The sequence below is a fragment of the Corvus brachyrhynchos genome, unplaced genomic scaffold, assembly GCF_000691975.1.
Source record: "Corvus brachyrhynchos isolate BGI_N302 unplaced genomic scaffold, ASM69197v1 scaffold115, whole genome shotgun sequence".
Taxonomy (NCBI): domain Eukaryota; kingdom Metazoa; phylum Chordata; class Aves; order Passeriformes; family Corvidae; genus Corvus; species Corvus brachyrhynchos.
Window position 1 is genome coordinate 6116893 of NW_008239553.1, and position 16664 is coordinate 6133556.

Genomic DNA, 16664 nt, shown 5'->3' on the forward strand with positions numbered 1-16664 from the left:
AGCTGTTGTAAAATCTCCCAAACAATTTCTAGTATGAAAGGGCAAAAGGGTGTAATCTAGCAGTAATACTGAAAGGCAAAAGGAAATATTTCCACTTAGAGCATGATTTAAATTAGTTAGGGCTCCCAGGTCTGGAAAAGAATGGATTGGATTGGATTGGATTGGATTGGATTGGATTGGATTGGATTGGATTGGAGGAGACCTTACAAATCATCTAGAGAAGAGGCTGGCAGCAGCCAGGTTCAAAGCAAACAAGAAAGATAATTTTTCATGTGATACTGAAACTTTTTGCCACAACTGCAGATAGTAAAGCTCACATGGGCACAAAGAGAGGTCTTCTAAGGGCTACTTAAGACTCCCAAACAACATTCAGCCCTAGGAGAGACAGCTGAAAACAGCTGGAGTGCAGGAATGTATTGGGAGAAAGGTGTAATTCCTGCCTGCCATGTGCTTCTTTCCTGGGCCTCTCTGTGTGGCCAGTGCTGGACATGGCTCACTGGGCTTGCTGGGCCTTTTGACTGACCCAGTACACCCAGTACAGGTTCTTAGATGATACAGGTTCTTAGGTGAAAACATCAGTGGTGAATTTCAGAGTAAATGAAGCCTTACCTCCTCAACTCCATGTAATAGTAAGCTTAACCATCTCTTCCTATTCTAGAGCAGCACACTACCAAATCAGCCTGTTTTTCAATTTGTTGCTAAATCAGCCCTCACAGCATGGCAAAATCTGGATATGCTAATTTTTAATCAAATAAATTACCAACAGGTGCCAATTTGAAATACCAGCAAATATACAGCCTAGTAGTCTGACATCTTCACACTCTGGCTAACTGATTTCTCTGTAACCCCAAAGAGTTAATCATACTTTATATGATACACAGGATACATAACTGCTGGTATTAAAAGGTGTCACCACCGTGAATTTATATTGGTTACTTTTTTCATGACTGAGTCATGCAATCACTCAAACAATGACAAAAAACTTCCTTGGTGGTGTGGTATAAAATCATCTTCAAGTACTAACAGGAGAAAGAGTGAAGAAGGATAAATAATTATTCTAGGAAAGCTTTGGTTTGGTTTTTGTAAATGCACTGGGACCGATTTTTCAAATTTGATTCAAATTTGATTTTTGTTCAAATTGCTTTACTTGTAAAGTGAGGTGACTCCATCATCACAAGTCCTGCTGCAGAGTGTTCTGGGGAAGCCATTAACACACTAACAGGGACTAATGGGCTTGTCCACAAGGGGTAATCAGTGCACAATAAAGCAGGAGAGAAATCCAAAGCTTCTGAGCCATCTTGCAATAATTATTATAGTCTATTTCCACACACAGGAAAAAAATAACGCCACACTATCTTATACCTGAAAACTTAGACTTATACAAAGTCATAAGTAAATGACTGACACTGTGAGAAATATCATGGTCTCTCTAACTGCTAAAAAACTTCTCTCTATTGTCTAAAAATCATCTTTAGTCACCTGAAGTCTTTCCACTTTCATGCACAGAAAACATTGTAGTTGCCCATATGAGGCACTGGACAGAGGTTATTTTAATAGGAAATTTTGCATATAATGAAGAAACATTTTTCTTTGGAATACATGTGCAGCTATTAACTGTAAAGTTGGGGGGACTGTGCTAGGGTTGACTGGAAGAATACACAGGTCTTTGAAAGTCATTGAGCTTTTCTTCCACAGATCATTCATCCACAAGTGGCATATCCATGAAGAAGCACAGTGGTTCGTTGGTTAGTAAACTGCACAAGAAGAGTACCAAGAACATCTAGCAACAGCACAACACTGAATTCACAGCACTAGGAATAGGTAGACCAGATCCTCAAAGCCAGTCTTGATAGGTGAGCTTGCCTTTGCAACTCTGGGTGAGTTTTCAGGGGAGCTGCAGACTCAGTATCTGTCTTCCGCCAGGTTTATGAGATGAACAAATTCCATCCAGTGTGTGTGCTCAGACACATATGCACTCTGAATAAACACATCGCCCACAGACTCTACAGTGCCTTTTGCAAGTATCATCAAAATCAACTCAAAATCTCAAAATGGAGATTGCACAAAGAGATGTTGTGACAATAATGAAGCAGGTTCAGTGGTCCACCTGGTCCACACACAGTGATCACATGTTCCTAAACAGCCCAGACACAAACAAGAACAAAACAAACTGTGGATTAAATATTTTGCCCTTCTTCTCGTAAAAGCTGATAGGGACCTTAATCTTACTTGCATTTATGAAAGAATTAAAGCCATTTCAGTAATTTCACATTTCATTCAGTATCCATTTTCAGGTTAGTTATCAAGTAAAATCAGTTTTTCAGAGTAGATTCTGTTAAAAGCCTCCATGAAAACCAGCACTATATCTTTACTGTTTAGATGGGCTTGGCTTATTCTTGTTCTTGCTCAGACTGTAAAATAAAACAGGAGCTTACTGGGATGCAGTGCTGTGTATATGTGGGGAGTTTATTATATCCTTTTAGCAATGTTTTAGTCTTAAATTCTGAATAGACACTTCATCTTATTACAGCTCTTTGTAGGATTATGGACCGGAGAACCCTTGTTTTGAAAGAAATATATGGCAAGCAGGCAAGGCAAAATACTGGCTTAAATACTGTAAAGTGCCATTGAGTTCACCTCATTTGGCAACATCTTTCAACAACCCTGGCTGCTGTTTGTAGCAATAGTTATTAGTTATCACGTTTCCTACAGTGTCTTAATGTATTATATTAATACAGTAATACATGTGAAGAAGACAAAGAAGGGCTCATTGACAAAAAGAAAGATAGAGGTAGTAAGCAAGAGGAGAACTGGTCACAAACTACTGGGTCACAAACTGAGGAGATGAAATACACACAAGGCAGAACTCCACTCAAAGAGACAGAGCTGCCTGTGAGAGAAAAACCTACTGTAAGGAATAACATAAAACCAGACACCCAGACAGCGTTACTTCATGGAGTCAGAAGTCCAGGCAAAGAGTTTGTATATCAAGTTTTCTTGTATGTACACCAAAATAAACCACAAGCAATTTTGTATAGATAATTTCTGGCTTCCTCTAGCATGCATGTTAATTACTGCAAGTGTTTTTAATTAATCAGAATTTTAAATATGGAAAACATGCTTTATGCAATAGGAATGGGGTTCTACAGAAGCTTAAGCTTTCAACTACTCAAAGTTCAACATAAAAAGGTTGTGTTCCGTTTTAATTTACTATTCAGGGCTTGGCTATAATTTTGTGCAAACAGGCAATGAGGGACCACTAAAATGCAGCTAGTCCTGCTGGCACAGCCCTGCAATGAATTTAACATAAAGGTCTGTTTCTCTAATGCTAATTTAGTGAGGCTATAACCTGAAAGCAGAAACAGATTTAAATGAGATAATGGCAGAGGTTTACGCTGCTTTTATTTTCTGCTACAGAAGACCTGGGGAAAATATTCCAGCTAAGTGGTTGCATTTCACTCAATTTCCTGGATACATTTTATTGAATAAAATCCAACAAATTTAAAAGGAAATGCCAGAAAATTGAAATCAACAACAAACAGAAAACTGAAGAAAAGCAAAATAAATCAAGTGAGGAAAGGTTTGGCATTTAATCCAGGGGCGAGGGAGATTTTGTGAAGACTTAAGAATTTAAGGCAATAAGGCAAGTATGCTTCTTGACTGTTTTCACTAAAAGGATCTGGATGAAAGAATGATCATCATGACGTCTGAGGTACAAAATCAATGCTATTGAGATGATATGAATCAATTTACCCTTTTCTTCCAGTAGCTGATTCAGTCTGTCTGCAGTGTCTGCTGGATTCCTCTTAAAATGTTCATATTAAGAAGATTCTCATCTTCATACAAAATATGTAGGCCTAATTTTATTTTTGTTTAACTATGTTTATATGCGCCCATAATTGCTTCCCCTTTCTCCTGTGTGTTTCATACAGTTAATGTTTCCTGTAACTAAAGTAGGCACTTTTTAACTACTTGCCTGCACAGACTCTAGAAAAACAGTGGTCTGAAGAATCTCTCTACACTTCACTGCAATTACATAACCATTAGTATTAGGCTCAACTGCTACCCACTTCCATAAGCTATTTTATCATAGACAGATAATTTCATAGTTCCCTGCAAGCAGCGCATAAGAAGCAGATTGTGACTTAACAGCAAATAACTATTCGACCAAAACACTAAAATTTGATGGCAATTACATGAACAGTAGTACATTACAAGGCAGCCAGCTATTACAAATTTAAAGCATAAACTGCTCTCCACAGAATAGGTTTTGACACATATATTACATAGTATTTTGAGAAGCTTTCTTTTTCTAGACTGACATAAAGACTAAAATCCAGGTTAAAAAAAAAAATATTTCAAAACTCTAAACCTATTGGTCAGAACTGAGGTTATTGCCTGTCAAGTATGATGTGCCCATTTATCTCATGTTAGTGTAAGAGCTATGGTCTGATCTGATGGTACACAAACAGGCTGCAATTTCCTTGCTCCTATTTACTTGATTTCCTTTTGCTCAATTTAGGTATGAAACTGGGAGCTGAACCTACTGTCACTCAGGAGCTTTTACTGGTTGTAGAAATGAATCTGTTTTAATGCTGTACCTGTAATACTTCACAGGCTGAAGTACTAAGAAAATTTTCTGCAGAAATTGCTCAGGGCAAAATCAAATTCTCACTTAGTACAGGATCTTAATTTCACTCTTATGCTGGCAGTTGTGTGTGGTCTCTGGGATTTATGAAATACAGTGATTGAAAACTCTGCTGAAGAGATTGCTCTATGTGCTCCTGGACTGAAAATGAGGAGCATCCCTCATAACCAGGCCCACTAGAGAGCATCTATTCTCTACTGCCTCTTATTATCTGTCACTCAATTAAAAAAGACTTCTATCCTTGATTTCTTGCATCAGTTGTATTTTTATTTCAGGTTGTAAGAAATTCTATCTGCAAGTATATGATTTAGGATCTTCCCTCTGAAATGCTGACTTTAACTCATTGTTGGTATTTCTGAAACAATTCAGATGATATTCCAGGATGAAGGAACAATTTATCCTGCTCTTTTTCTTCATGTCTCGTTGTTGTTTTTTAATAGAAGTATTTAAATGCCAAGTATTGATATTCTTCTATTCAGAAGGTCCCAACTTCATTTCCCACTATTTTTTTTAATATTAGTTACTATTGAGAGGTCACTGAGAATAAAATAAGCAAAATAAGAGTTGTATGACTTGAAAGCCGTACAACCTTCTCATTTCATGAACTATAGTGCAGAATAACTTCACATGTCTCAGAAATAAATTTACATCTCAGCTTGTAATAAGAGAAAGATTTCTTCTGTGTGTGACAGAACTGTGAACCTTTATATGAAAATTTGTCAAGCCTGATAAAAGAGCAGATCAGTTTTCACTGTGGCTATGAATTAATTTACAATGTTTCAGAAAGGTTCTATATTTTTCCCTTCTGCTCCAGAAAAATCAGTGGTTTTGGTGGTTTTTTTATTTAGTTGGTTGGTTTGTTGTTGTTTTTGTTGTTTGGTTTTTGTTGGTGGTTTGGTTTTTTTTCTATTTCTGCATTTAAAGGGCAATTTTCTCCATTACAGGGGCACAGATTATAAAGAGGGTGCTCAGGGATGGTGGCAGTCACCGGCAGCTACAAAACAAGGGAACTGACATTCATGAGAAGAGTCCTCAGACAGAAAACAAGAGAAATAGAAGAAACATTAAGGGAGAAGACAATGCGTGAAGGAGAATTTGAAGACATGAAGAGGGATACGTTGAAGAAGAAGTCGAGATGCAGAAAGAACGGGTTCACAAACAGAGGTGAAACCTGAGCAACTAGAACTTTGTATGAGAGATTTTGATAAAACCAAGATAAAAATAGCTAAAAGTAGATATGAAATAAAAAAAGTGAAACATCAAAGAAGGTTTTATTTGTTATTTCATATCTACTTTTAGATAGGAAACACTTGTTTCTTGTGACTTTCTTTTGTCTAGGAAAATACAAACTCTGAGCTAAGTTTTTCCTGGTGTTGACCATTAATAATAATTAATAATTGTACATTCACTGGAAGGAGCACATGCTGCAGCCTTTCCAGCAGTAAAGGCAAGCGCAAATCTTTTTTCTTCACCCAGTCATCAATCTTCATGAAAACTGCAGGAAGTTGGTATTTTTAAGACCTTCATTCTGTTACTGCTGAGGTTTTAGTTTACCAATGGGTTAAAGAATGGGTCATTAGATTTAGATGCTCACATAAACATACACATAGCTGAATCAAATAAGCCTTAAGAAATAAGACAAATTGGGTGGAACAAATCCCAGTGGAAGAAGAGCTGGGGTTATTGAGTGGAAAGGAGATGAATGAGGCAAGACAAAGAGAAAACTGACTTTGTCATGGCTCCAGGACAAATGGTGAAAGAGGAGGTAAAACATATTGAGACAGTGTTTAATAGAAAGAGACCTGAGCAGAAGGCAGAAGAGACTGATTTATTGAAAAACAAGAGAGGAAGAGATAGGATGGGAAAAGGTTGTGTCTGACTGCTTCTGAAATAGGAAGGGGAAGATCTGGTTCCCCAGTGATAGGCAATATGGAAAAAGAGGTTTGGAGGCAGAAGAGAGCTCTGAAAGCAGGAGATAATGAGGAGAAAAGTGAGCATACACAGCAGTGGAAAATACAGCAGTGCAACCTGACTGAAGTGACAGAAGGCAGTGAGTACAGGCAGCCAAGGACAGAGATGCAGATATGGGGAAAGGATTGGCTGACATAAGGATGAACTGTGTGAAGACAATTGGGTAATGGGCATTAGACCACTTCTGCCTTGCAACTGTGTGCCAGGGCATGAAGACGAAGGCTGGAAGGGGCTGGCAGGCCTACTCAGCTATTTTGTGTTGTGGACACTGCCAAAGGGGCAGGTGGAGTATAACTTGTAAATGCTTTGTTCATGGGAGAAATATTGAATTATGTCTGGTAATTATACTGCAAGGGAACTGAAGATAATGATGTGCCTGTGCATCAGTGTCTCTGGGAGTATCAATTAATCATTTTTACCAGTCAAAGATGGTTGTGAACTCTCCAACAAGACATGGCTTCATCAGAGCAGGCTGGTATCAGCACTGGGATGGGATCAGCATCTTTGATGAGTCATGGAGTGGTATTCCAAGGGATTGCCAGCCCCTACAAGCAAGGGAGCCAGCTGGCTTGGGGGCCTAGAAACTCTGAAACTGCTTCCAGAGAGCAGATACAGCCCAGCAATCCAGACCTGGGAAGGGAGCAGACACTGAGCAAAATTAACACAATCATGAAAGTCACAGCTGCTGTTCAGGAGGTGGGCAGCACTGAGCCCAGTGAGCACCATACCAATTTCAGCCAGCAGCTGCCAGGGGTCATACTTCATTTCAGAAATCCCATGTGTTGGTATGTGCAGACTATCTTTTCAACCGAAATTCCATATTACAGGAAACATCAGAAAATGGTGTCTTTCCCAGTCTGAAAAAACCATATCTATATTACTAAGATTTGGTCAACTTTGTTTGCCACATGTATTTGCTATTTGCAGGATCATAGGTTTCCAAGTCATAGTGAACAACTAAAAGGTTTTTGCACTTGGAAATTTGTGCATCATTGTTCAACACACATCACTGATTTGATAATGGACATAAAATCTCTCTGGCATGACTTGAGTCTTCTCAAATGCAGTTCAGGTAAAGGGGAAGAGACCCTCTGCTGACTCTGTTCCATATCAGCAAAGGTGCAGAACAGACAAATACAAACTGAGTCAATAAGCTGCAAACATTCATCATTGATGTTTTTTGAGGGAATATTGCTTCCTCAATTCAAGAGAAGTTTCAAAAATTTCAACTTATGATTTACTGCACTGTATTTCGCCATCTGTAAATAGGAAACAGGCTTCTATTCTCTGAGATGCAATCCCAATAATTTTAGTGTATACATAGGCCAGAAGATGCCTATGGGTCTTTTCTTGTAGACAGCATGGAGGAGAAAAATTATTCTTTTTTGTTTGGATACAGCTTCACTAAAACCCAAGCTTTCTAAACTCACAAAAGATGACACGAAATGAAAAATAGTTACTTTTCTTCCAAAAGGCTTTTTCAGCTAATTTCTCCTCCCTCTTGCTATTTATGGTATCCCATTTCTTGACTTTCCCTATCATGTTCTCTGTGGTTACTGCAATGTCCTGTCCTTCACACAGTCAGAGGTTAGCCACAGTGACGTTACAGCAGCCTGCACAAGGACGATAAAAAGCAGATTTGCTTCTCTGTCAGCCACTGCTGAAACGCAGATGTTGGAAACTGTTTAAGATCATAGGGTTTGTTTCTTGCAGTGACAAGCTGGCAGGAGCTACTCTCCTTGTTACTTATCAGAAAGAAGTTAGCTGCCTTTAATACGATCTCTCCTTGCTGCTGTCTTAACTCTTCTTTCAGTATCTTTCTCGCATAGACCAAGTCTAAAATGTCATCTTATCATGTCACATGTTGTCATTTAGAAAGGAATATTTCTCTTACAACAGAAAATAGCCTTCTTTATCTGGTTTTAGGATGTAAGCACAAAATGGAAAATACAGAAAAAAATCAACCCTTAACTGTGAGTACTATGTAACTGTAAGGTTATCTTTACTAGTACCATTACTGTCTCACATTTCAGGTATCTATAATGTATAATCATCCTTCTAGATATAAGCATTTTCCCTATATTATTTATGTGTTTAGTGTTATACATAGATGAGCTTTGAGACAAGGTTTTTATAGCAAGTTTCTGGTCTATGACAAAACAAATGTAATGACCAAGCCCTTTCTGAGCAAGGGACTGTAGAATCATGGCCATCTGGAAGAGATCATTTGCTGAAATAACCACTTTTGTTTTCTCCCATGGGTTTCATGGTCAATTCTAATCTGCAGCTCTGGATTTCTTATATATAGGGGAGAAGTGTTAAACACAGCAGAACAAATCAGTATTAACCAGTGGTTAGATAGCTCAGGGAAACACACAGTGCTAGATGCAGTCTTGACAATCTTGTTCAGTACACAGCCTTGAATGGGGTAACTTTCCAAGGAAGATATACTGGCAGGTCAGTCCAGAATGCTCTAGGAGAGGTCTGATGAGTATGTCTGGACTAATGATAAAGACTTCTCAACTATAATTGGAAAAAAGTGTTCCACCTGCCACTGACTGCTGTTTTCTTCCTGTTCCCAAGCAGTGTGAATCTTGTAATCAATAAATAAATGGGACTGTACGGATCTTTTGTCTGCAAGAAGCACGTACAGCTGTGTGGGAAATGAAGGTGGAACAATATAAAACTCCCAGCTAAATACGGTTAGAACATTTGAATAAACTGTTTTAAGCTCCCTTAAGAAAATCACAAGTTAACTATTAACGAGTCTGCAAAGCTGAACAGGGAGTAGGAGACCACACAAGGCGGTAACCACAAAAGAGTGACTAATTCTGTGCAGTCGTGACATTCAATAAACAGCAGGTTAGAAGAGGATGCGCTGGCTAAATATAATATATTAGTGTCACAGCTGCCACTGTCTATATCGCTTTTCTCCTTGTTTTCTAGATGAGATTAACTGTATTATCTATAAATAGATCAGACTGTTCAAGTCCTTTACCTACAAATAGCACACACAGTTCTCCACAAAGCACCTTGCTCAGGCTGGTCTGAGCAAAAGGAAGGATGTGTTGTGTAATGGTGGAGAAGATGATGGTGAAAGTTGGTGGTTGCTGAGGCTGAAATCTTCCACGCAGCCACAGACCTGCGACAGCAATGGTACAAACTTTTTCCAGACTTTGCCATTATTGTTATTTTATGTTGATCTGCGTGAGCTAGCCTTGCAGGTGAAATATATATCTATAAACCTTGGCATCTTATTTCCTTGGTTACCAAGTGTGACCTTGATACTACTTCTAGTTTCTAGCCACTAGAAAATATATTGCATAATCATATACCAAGACAAATGTATGCCCTTAAGTAATCAAACCTGCTGGAATAAAATGAAATAGTTGAGAATACAGTGAGGTATTTTCCAGCAGGGAGGAGAGCCACTCCCAGCAGTTGGCAAAAATCATCCAGAAGAAAATAAGTGTGTATTTATAATCTTGCATATATCTTTTCTATCAGCACTTTCTGTGATTCTGCTGCTTAGTTGGGTCTCATAGTCCTCTCCACACAAGATCCTGTAATCAATCTCTGATAGCCATTATTGTCAAAAATCATGAACCTCTTTAAAGCAAAGTTTCTTCCAAGCAATATTATTCCCTTTCCCAGAATCATACAAGAGTCTCAGTTTGCATTTCATGCTTCAAGAATGACTTTCTCCTTCATCAAAACAAGAGTAATACTTGCCTCTTCTCCCAGTTTGAAGCAATTCAGAAATCCATCCTCCCTTTCTCCTTCCTACCCTTTTCAATCCTCTTGCTTCCTTTTCCATGTTACAGAAGGTTGCATTCAGAGCCCAGTGGAACAAGGTAAACAACTCCAGGCCAGAAGCAGTCTTAGAAGAAAGCCTTTTGTACCCAACACCATGGTCGGCCAGGTTGTGCTCTTTCATGAACAGAAACAATCCCCAGCCCTCCACACCCCTGCCTTGGGGCCCAGGGAAGCTGGGTGGTACAGTTCCATCAGAGGTGCAGCACATTGCTTCTGCCAGAACAGCAGGCAGGATGTCAAGGCGCAAGATTCCTGGGCTTTGGTCACATGCATCCGACCAGGAAAAGACCGAGTTCCATCTCTGTCTGCTTCCTGCAGGAGTGCTGAAAGGAGCTACAAATGCATTTGTACCAGTGTAAAATTCTCCCTAATCTTTGTCTTGTTGACATTATGCTGTGCTAGAAAATATATATTTATTTTACAGTTTAATTCTAAAGGGAGTCAGGAGAAGTTTCATGAAGAAACACAGATACTCCTTCATTTTAAAAATATGTGGGAACAATAAGTTGTTACTCGTTGAAACAAGTATTTTTTCTAGATCAAAGTGCTGTCTATTTATATTACTAGTTTCATTATGATACTCTGATCTAGAAAACAGATAAAATATCTCAACCATTACAAAGTAGCAAACTCAATTCATTATTTTTGAAATAAACACAGCTCTTTTGTCATGGAATATGGCAGTAGTAGTAGTAGTAGTAGTACTTAAAATTTAGGGAACAAATAGTAGCTAAAATTTAGGGAACAAATACATTAAAGTAAAAACATCCTATGCTAAGTGGAAATATCGAAATTCTGAAATGAATTTGTGCAACACTAGTTTTCATTTTATTACATTTTCCTGGGGAATATTTACTGAAATTTGGAAGTCCACAAAAAGTGTTCTTTTGAGACATTTTCCTGCCAAGCTGTTTTAATTACGCTTTCTGGCCAGTGCTGTCCTGGAATTTTACTTTACAGATCCTTATGTGAAGTATCCCATTCTGCATGGAAGTGGAGAAATCCTCATTCAGCTTTATAGTTGCAGTGAAATCAGCTGTTCATACTGAGAGGTTAGGCATGTCACTAGAAGCTCAACAGCGTTTTTGCCTCCTAAAGGCCAATGATCAGTAGCAGCCCTTGTCTCACGCCAAGTTCAAATCCAGGTGCTGGGGAGCCTTTACTACCTACAGACACTACTCTGAAGATGGTGAAGCTCCCAGCCCTTGCTTCTAGAGAAGCTCTGCTCTGTACCATTTCAAGTATCCATTAGCACCCATCCAAGAGGGTGGATGACTTGTACTGGAGGTAAACTGAGGCACGAAGTAATTGTCCTTCTGAGGTGGTAAACATTATCCTGAAATTACAGAAGTCTAAAATATTAGTGTTCTCTTTGGAAGAGAGTTCTGGATTTGGTATCCCTTGCAGCTGGACTGGAGAGGCTGTCTTCATAGCTTCTCTAAGAAGTCTGAATATCAGGGCACATGGCAGACAAGATGGAAATCAGGAGACCTACTCTTGCCTCCTTGTATCTAATCTTCCTGCTCCTTACCACCTGGTCAGTGTGGGATGTCAGGAAAGCAAACAAGCTCCAGGTATATATGAGATCTGAGGGGCTGTCTCCAGCTTGAGACAGCTCAGACTCCTCACATGGGCAGTCTGGCTGATTTTCTCTTCAGCAGGGCAGCATTCTCATTACAAAGCAACATGCGAATCGAAACATTGTCATTTATTGATCCACAAATAGTTGCTTATAAACATTTTAGGCTGTACAGAAATCAATGTCCGTGCTCCTGGAGGCCTTCATGTGGCTTCAGTGGTCCCAGATTCATAGGCATGGAAGCAGAAACCCGTGCCATTGCTTGTCATAGCCTGAAAAGCCTGCAGCCATAAGTCAGAGTCTGGAGTTTCACACCAGTCTCACAAGGAAGACCAGAGACACTCAGTTCTGTGGGCTACTGGCCCATCTGCACATCCATATGAACAAGGAGTAGGGGAGCCCAGTGGTTTTAAGCCTTGGACTATTTTCAGGGAAGGCAACTACAGTCTCATCATCCTTAGCAGCAGCTGAAGAAAACTGACATCCTTCCCATACAGAGAAGTATATCTCGGTGAAGGTTTTCAGTAGCCCTGTTTCTTTGACTGGATTAAGTCTCTGTCTTTTTTTCTGCATTTTGAGTAACTATGCTGACAAAACTAGTTTATGGTTTAAACCAAACCTCAGTCTAAGGCAAAAATACACTGAAGTAATCCCAAGAGGTCAAGGAACTCATTCACTCGATTACAGAGTTACCAAAGGCTTTGTGTGTGGCTACTCTTTTATCATATTTGGGCAGGTTTTCCCACCTTCATAAAGATCACTGCAGCTTCTATTTAATGTAATGACCTTTAGAGAAACAACGGCAGAATTTCACAAGGGCACAGAGGCACTCAGACACTTAACCATTTTGGGAGAGTCATGCAAGTGATAAACTCACCAATCTGAAAGATAAAAGAGGAAGATGATGCAAAGTAATACTAGCACAATAGCATTCACCAACCTGTGTCCTCAGGAGCATGCTAATACAATAAGTAGCATTTTCATCAACTCATGGTGGGTATTATCCCCACTATGAGAAAAGGAAACTGGGAAGAGAATCACAAAAAGAGCTGAAAGGATCTTTCCTGCAAGAAGTCTGCAGGAAAAAAATGAGAGATGCCCTGAGGTTTTATTCTCAGCTAGTGTACCTCTAGTTTTGGACTCAATGACATTTAAAGTAGCATTGTGTCATGTTCCACTATGATGTCACTTAATGCCATCAGTCAGGATGTGAGAGGCTCTGTGTAAATGCAGCAGAATTAGACCAGCAATTCAAACATCTCACTCAGTTCTATGAAATTTTCTTTCAGTTAATTTCTCATTCACCAAGTAATCGTATTTTCATGCTATTTCATGTAGGAGAACATGAAAAACAAAGGCACAAACTTAAGACAGTCGATGATTTTTTATATATCTGATAATTGCACATTGGATTGAGGATCTATCACACTGTTTCCATACCTACATAATTTGCCGTTTACCTATTTGGGTCAAGAATTACTGACTTTCAGTTCATAACATCTCTATTGCATTTACCAGTGTAAAAAGATGAAAACGTTACTGATGGTTCCTGACCCTTGGAGTCTTTGCTGTGGTAGGAACTGCAGTAATACAACTCCAGAGTCACCCTGTTGGTATTCCAGTTTACCAAAGCCAAAGTATGAGTCGTGCTTCCTGCTGTCAACAGTGCGTTGGTCATCCACGGGGATTTGCCCTCGCAAGAGTGAGAGCTGGCTTTGCTACCTGACTTCCTGCTGGGAGACAACGCTGTCTGAGGAACAAAAAGTCTGCTGAAGAATGCGCTCTTTGGTGTCTCTAGCCCTGGCACTGGAGCACTGCTCTTGTTTTTGTGCCCTGAGGGGCAGGGAGTTGATGCAATTCATGCTACAATCGCTTCCGCTCCTGGGTGAGGTTTTACTGACTTGGCCTTCATCTACAGCTTATGTTGACAGGAGCTGATTTAAGGATTAAATATAGTTGTGCCTTGGTGTGACTATTCACACATACAAGGAAGGTGATGAAAAATAAATGAAGAGTGTATTATAGTTTTTTTACTTTGTAATATATTTAAAAGCTATCTCCCACTGCTGTTCTCTTTTTCCAAATTTGACTGGAAGCTGGGACCTAATTCTCCGCTGCTTTGCATTTAACAGGGAAAAAATGCTGCTATCACAAGTTAGGTTTCTGCAACTCCCAGTTTTTACGTATGTAAATACAAGGGTTTTGCTGAGAATCAGACCTAGACAGCAAGATTTTTAGCTGAAGTCAAATGAGCTCTTCTGATTTACCCAAAATGATTACCCCAATTTGGTCTTTACTCCAAGCTTAATGTGCTTCATGTTTGAACTTCCCAAAGAAATCTGACAGTAACTGACTGACAAGCCCACAGCTGCATAACAAAGCAGCTTGCACTTTTCATTTGAAATCATATTTAGTTAAGAAAAGCAAATTCTTCATTCGTATGAGCTATCCAACAGAGGCATAGAGAAAATAATACAAAGAAAATCATGGATAGCTTTTGCCACATGTCCATTTAACTGTCACTTGAAGACAGAATCTTAATTGTCACTACAGTGATTATTGATTAATGCTAAATATTTTAATTTCAGCTTTCTGGATGGTTTTGATGGTCTTTGTCAATTGTGAATTATCAGGTATTTGCTCCAAAATACTAGATACCAATGAACTCAATGCTTCCTGTTCATAAACACCTTTCTTCCCTGTCAGTGCTCACAAATCCTACTTAAATAAAGCTTCACCACTGTATTATATACAAAGATTCTCAAAAATTATTTGTCTGCATGCAATAAAGCTCAATATTTTCTCAGATAAAGAGTAGGCTTCAATTAAACCTCACATATACTAGCATTTTTCATGGCTTTAGTTGGTCTTGTCCCATTTTGTTTCTCTAGCTGGGGGTGAGGTGCTCTCTAAGAACCTCCCAGTATCTCACTATGAGTTGCCTAAAAATGCAAGATGACTACAGAATGATGCAGGCTTTCTCCAAGAGAGTAAAAACATGCAAATAGCATCTAAAATAGTGATACCACGAAAATCCCAGACAGCTCATCTATTTGGCAAAGACAGACTCTGTAAGCAGGAAAGTCACAGAGGTTAGGAGTTTGAGTGATTTCAAATGAATGTGTCCAGCCAGCCACAATACACTTTAAAGACAAAAATGGTATATTAAAAAAGCAAGGCTGTTTACAACTTCAGAGCATTTTAGATAATAAGCTCTAGTGAACTAGCAAATCAAGACAATTTGTTTTGCTGCAAGAGCTACTATGAAACAGATTTCAAAATGTCTGATTCGAATACAATGAAAGAGCCTGGTGAACTCAGCAAGACAATGAAGTTCTTAAAAATGAAGGAGACTTGAACAAATGGATCTGCTCGTAAATGCTGTATAATGTTTGAGAAACAGTCAGCTCCCTGATTATAAGAACACTTCACTCTGATGACAGAAGGCTTGCTGATCATCAACTTGTCACAAAGATGCAATTTTATAACTCAAACCAAATATGGATTTGTTTTTTAATCCAGAGTCTTATAGACCTCCTTGAATGTAAACGAAAGACTTTAAAATGCATATTGTGCATAGAGATACTTACAGGGGTGAAGCAGCACCCAAAAGCTTTATAAAAGAAGGAGCTCTTTGGTATGTATAAATACAATACTATAAAAGAGGATTTCTCCATATGGAATAGCACACCCAGAATATAAAGAAGAAAACTTTAACATTTTAGTTATCAATGCTAAGTGCGCCCTATTTTGGAGAAATTATTTTCTGAGTCGTTTTCAAATTGATCAAAATTATCTACAAAAATCATCTGCCTTATCCTGGAAGGGAAAAAAGTTGAAAAACTAAACAAAAATCATTGTGTATAAATTAAGACATTAATTAGAGCCCTGTGTGGTAGCTCAAGCAGGTGCAATTATCGGGTAAAAGTCAGAAACTTCTTGCCCTTCTCTCACCAAAACAAGCAAACAAAGCCAAAAGCAAAAGGGAATATTTCAGAAGAGATTCCAATGCCCAAGATTAAAACACAGTAACTGAGAACATGTGAAAGGAGAGAGGATAGGATGGAAAACCCAGTGGCAGCATATTTCAAACATGTTAGGGCCATGGGTATGGGAACCTTTGGAGGATAGGGCATTAGAAGGCAATTATTACTGGATCATAAAATGGCAAAATAACTCTCATTATAGCAATTAAAAGATTTTTCCCCCAAAACTCTGGTACTCATGAAATATCACCTGGTAATTAAAACTATATTTACTAATTGGTCACATAAGAGACAAGCTACTGAGTAAAAAAAAAAAAAAAGAAAAAAAAAAGAAAAAAAATCAGAACTCAGAAATGTATCTTAATCAGAAGGAAAATAAAAATTCTTTTGTATCTTCATTGAAAGAAACTGTAGCAAACAGATGATTTCTTACCAAGAGAAAGGGGGTCAGCTGGAGAAGGAAAAAGGGGGTCATTCAATATAAATGTATACTGCTTGCTTATGTTATTTAGAATATTTTCAGACAAGAGATAAACTAGGCTAGCTTCATTAGAAAGTCTAATGCAAAGGCTGAAGTTTCCATGATCAAGATTATGTCTAGAATATATGATTCATAGCTGGTTTTAAAAGAGAAACTGCATAAAAACTATTAAGTTATTTAGTC

At 38.6% G+C, this 16664-nt stretch overlaps 1 long non-coding RNA gene across 1 annotated transcript; it reads left to right on the forward strand.

The window, feature by feature from the left end:
* Window positions 1-290: 290 nt before the first annotated feature.
* LOC108448595 lies at window positions 291-14764 on the forward strand. Its single transcript, XR_001864550.1, has 2 exons — window positions 291-1853; window positions 5593-14764. It is a non-coding gene; the product is annotated as an uncharacterized LOC108448595 (long non-coding RNA).
* The last annotated feature ends 1900 nt before the right edge of the window (window positions 14765-16664 follow it).